General features: G+C 36.9%; 1 protein-coding gene across 1 annotated transcript in view; it reads left to right on the top strand.

The window, feature by feature from the left end:
• The window catches only part of ANKS1B (ankyrin repeat and sterile alpha motif domain containing 1B), a 626,390-nt gene that overhangs the window by 601,564 nt on the left and 19,802 nt on the right, over positions 1–5,024 (top strand). The gene's annotated exons all lie outside the window — the stretch shown is intronic.

Below are 5,024 nucleotides of genomic sequence, written 5' to 3'. Positions count from 1 at the left end.
AAAAAAAAAAAAAAAGGGCAATGGGAGGGATCCTTGTGATGATGGAATTGTGAAATTTTTCTGTTTCTTGTCCATATTACGATGTTGCACTGTAATTTTGTGAGATGTGCCCACTGAGGAAAACTGGGAAAAAGAAACATGAGTGCGCCCTTTATGATTTCTCACAATGGCATATGAATTTACAATTATTGAAAGTAAAAATATTTAATTAAAAAATTAAGCTATTATATTTAAAAAGCAGTGTGCACCTTTATTTGTAAAAATGTCTGTCTTTCACCCACACAGTGATCTGTGCTGCCTATTTTAGCTGTTCAGAATATATCTTCTATAATCCATTGCATAATTATTTCCTGCTGTTCCTAAAGTGAAACAAATCATTTAAAATTGTTGCTTTAAAAAAAGAACTTAAGTGTGGAAAATAAAGCTGATTTTACTTATTTTAAATTCTGGACGCATTTGAATTTGACATGAACATCTATAAAATATTAATATATAAATATTTGCAATACCTAAGCCAAAAAATAATTTTTGCAAAATAGTCGTGACTATTTTCATGCTGGGAAAGCGTCTACGAGGACAAACTCCATGGTTTGGAGGTCAAAATGCTTTTCAGGTCTTTACTATCTACATTGAGTCCAGAACTGCTTATGACCTTTATTGACTAAAACTAGAATTAAAAACTAGAACTTTTATTATCCTCTCATGTCTGTATGCAATCTTTCCACTGCAGATTTGAATAAATTGTATGAAGAAACTAACTCACAGGAAGAAACATATATTACAAATTTTCCATCTAACAAACTCCACACCCATGCTGATGTATGTTAAATTCTAGGAATAGACTAACACTTTTAAAAAATATATTTTGACAAGTTGCCCTGAAAAGGGCGTATACCCTTTTATACTCTCTGGAATGCATGTGCAGAACGTGCAGGTTTGTTACATAGGTATACATGTGCCATGGTGGTTTGCTGCACCCATCAACACATCATCTAAATTAGGTATTTCTCCTAATGCTATCCCTCCCCTAACCCCCCACCCCCCGGACAGGCTGCAGTGTGTGATGTTCCCCTCCCTGTGTCCATGTGTTCTCACTGTTCAACTCCCATTTATGAGTGACAACATGGGGTGTTTGGTTTTCTGTTCCTGTGTTAGTTTCCTGAGAATGATGGTTTCCAGCTTCATCCATGTCCCTGCAAAGGACATGAACTCATCCTTTTTATGGCTGCATAGTATTCCATGGTGTATCTGTGCCACATTTTCTTTATCCAGTCTATTATTGATGGACATTTGGGTTGGTTCCAAGTCTTTGCTATTGCAAATAGTGCTGCAATAAACATACGTGTGCTTGTGTCTTCATACTCTTAATAGTGATGACTAAGAAGGGAAAGAGTTCAATTTTACTGGGGCCAGCAAAATGTCAGGCTCACTTAAGACCTAGGGAAATGGTTTTCAAATTATTTATCCATAGAACTCTCTGTTAAAAGTTTGTGTAGGTTGAATTATATGAAATTGCTATTTTGCAGGTAATACGGTTGAATATCAGCAGTTTCATATGGTTCAACCTAACAGAAACCTAATAGGGTAAGCAAAAAAAAAAAGTACAACTGCTCTGATTGATGGTGGAGTAGGGGTGTTTAGAGGACCTCAGAGAAGGGCTCAAGAGCAACTCTCTGCTCTCAGAAAGCCCTGGGCTTGAGAGCAACTGTCTGCTCTCACAAAGCCCTGGGCAAAAAAGGCAGGTGCAGGAACCTGGAACTTTCAGGGCCTTATTCAGGGTGTGTGGGTGAGAGTGGTGCACCGTGTGAGGGCCGTTGATATGGAGCTGGCAGAGAGGAAGAGAACATCAACAGCTAGCAGGAGAACAGCTGCTTTGGACAGTTGCCCGTACCAGTAAATCTGACCTTGCTCTTGTGTGGGATTGCAATGTCTGAGAAGCAGTACCGAGTCCCTACAGTCTGTTTTATAATTTGTCTTTTAAATAGAAGATGAGTATACATATTATTTCATAGTCGGATACCTCTATATAAAATAAATGAATTGAAGAGGTAAAATCAGGAGATACAAAGATTTTAAAATTTTCTGCATTTCTCTTATAAAAAACCTAGTGACTGTAAGAGTTTAATACATAGCAGAATTAGATACTATTTATTCCCATTTTCCACCCACTTGCATTTTATTTCAACATCTTTTGAAACAATGTGGATTTTAAAAAAAAATCCATGCTATCAATAGACTGAAGAGTAGGAGAATTGTTCATTGATATAAAGAGGAGAAAGTCAAGAGTTATTAGACTCTAGGCTTTACTCCTAACTTTATGTTTGCTTCTCTTTGCTTTACCTATAGTGTGGTGTCTTACAGGGGAAAATGCAATCAATTTGAAATTCACTAGATTTGTGTTTTAATTTCATCTCTCCCATTTAACTTCAATTGCAGCTTTCCCACTTAACTGAGATTATCTGTGAATCTCAAGTCTATAAACTGGAAAGAGTAATAGCTACTTTTGATACTAACATTATAGGCTTCAATGAGACAACAAATTTTAAGTGCCTAGAAGAATGTCCATGTCTCTTAAATATTCAATACTCACTCACGACTTCTTTAACTCTCTTGTGGTGATCATTTCTTTTTTATCTATGTTTGGCCATAATCTATAAAGCAGAAGAATTGCATTTGCCTACCTGAAGATAAGGAGTTCTACATCTTGATCATATTAACATCGTATTCATAACAACCAAAAAATTGCACTTCACTCAAAATTGTTTTCCATTTATTGAAAAATCAAGAAAATATAATAATTTTCAATTTGCATGACATCTGTGATAAAACGGCAATGATATTTACTTTCATCCAGTTGTCTGGACTTCCTCAAACCTCTTATATACAGTCTTCAAAGTGATCAAGACAGAGAAATATGAGAATTCTAACTCATAAAGCTGAGTGGATCCCAAGTGTTCACATTTTCCTCCTCCTTACTTGCAATCAAAATGGTAAAATAAATACAAAATTAACAATAAATTCATAGCAGTGATGAAAAACAGGGAGGATTACTACCTGAGGCATTCGAGAAATTCTAAAAGCTAAAATCAAATATTGCTAGATTTAGACAAAACAAGAGGAAGAAACCCACAATCCAGCATCGGTGGAAGAGGGGAAGATGTCACTGGAACAGTGAGTGGATTTGACATCCTCATTAGAGCTCTGTGAAGAATCTCAAGCCTGAGCAACAGGGCATGGTTATCAAAGCCAGGGAGTGGACAGGGCATCCAGAACCTTAGCATCTCCTCTGTGGAGCAATCGGCTTTGTTATTTGCCCACCAGATGGTAGTAAGTATCTAAGGAAGGTGAAGGGCCCCCGAAGCTCCTAATGTGGGGACAATGCCTTAGGTATAAAAAGTGTTTGACCAAGACACCAGATAGTTGAGGAAAATTAACAAGCAAAAAGAGAGAAACCAGGCTTAATGAACAAAGTAAGGAACCTTCAAGAAAACTGACTTAATGCCAGAAAAAGACTCTAATCAGTATTCTCAGAAAGATTTGAGAGGTGATTGAACTTATAAAGTTAATAACAGGCTATTTTAAAAATGGAATACTTGAAAAGAAAATTTTTTAAAATTAAAAATAGCATAATCACACCAAAAGTTATAACAAAATGCCTAAAAATTGTGTGCCTTATCTTATTTGTTCACTGCTGTATCCCCAGAGGCTACAACAGTACCTGACCACACAGCTGATAATGGTCAATAAGTATTTTCTAGCAAATTAATGAAGGTGCTTTAGGACAATGAACTGTAGAATACTCCCGGTATATAAAACAGGAAGGATCAAAGAGATCCAATATCCACGTACTAGGAGCCCTAGAAGTAGGAGCCACACAGTAAGTAAGAGAGTGTAGTGTTAGTACAGAAATAGACAAATAGATCAATGGGAATATAATCGAGTCAAAAAATGTAAGCCCAATCTCTATTTGGAAATTTAGTGTATGATAAAGGCAACATTTCAAATCAGTGGATGAATAATGGTATTGGGACAGTAGGCTATCAGTTTGAGAAAAAAATATTTAGAATTAAATATTTTCATCACATATTGTATATCGCAGAAAATATCCCAGGTTGATATAGACCCAAAGGAAAATAAATCATTCTACCAAAAAACACCTGCACTCATATGTTTATTGCAGTGCTATTCACTAGAGAGAAGACATGGAATCAACCTAAGTGCCCATCAACAGTGGATTGGATAAAGAAAGTGTACTACATACACACTAGAATACTATGCAGCCATAAAGAAGAATGAAATCATGTCCTTTGCAGCAGCATGAATGTAGCTAGAAACCATTACCCTGAGTGAATTAACACAGAAACAGAAAACCAAATACCACACATTCTTACTAATAAATGAAACCTAAACATTGGGTACACACAGACATAAAGATGAGAACAATAGACACTGGGGACTCTAGCAGCTCCCCCGTCCCTGGTGCTCCTGGCCCAAGGTTTTGTAAGGCGGTTTATGGGAAAATTGAACATGTGTTGGGGCTTGGAATCTTGGCTCAACTGTTTTCCCACTTTCCACCCTTTTCTACATTCTTTACTGAGTAAAATTCTTGGCCACCTCCTCCTCCAACCCAGGTGCCCCTGGCCTGCCCAGAAACTGCTGATGCAGCAGTGAGACCATGAGTGTGGGGAAGGGTCAAGCACTTACTGAGTTGCAGGGCAGAGCCACTGCATTCCTGTAAGAATCTACCCTCACCCTGTGAGTATTTACATGACCAAGGGAGCAATACATTAAGTAGCAAATAAAAGAACACCTTAACAGATCTAGAGAGAGAACATGGGGAAAAGAAAAAAGTTTTTGCACCTGCTTTTGAAACAAGGGGTCCCACCTTTTTATGTTGTACTGGTTCCCTGACTCAATCACAGTCATTCCTGTGTCTGTTCAATTTTACCTCCTCAGAGAAATTTTCTATTCCTTTTTTTTTCTTTTTTCTTTTCGTTTTTTTTTTTTTTTTTTTTTTTTTTTTT

The sequence above is a fragment of the Rhinopithecus bieti genome, unplaced genomic scaffold, assembly GCF_001698545.2.
Source record: "Rhinopithecus bieti isolate Rb0 unplaced genomic scaffold, ASM169854v2 scaffold_15133, whole genome shotgun sequence".
Lineage (NCBI taxonomy): Eukaryota > Metazoa > Chordata > Mammalia > Primates > Cercopithecidae > Rhinopithecus > Rhinopithecus bieti.
The sequence above is the reverse complement of the archived record's forward strand: the minus strand, read 5'-3'. Positions and strand labels throughout refer to the sequence as shown.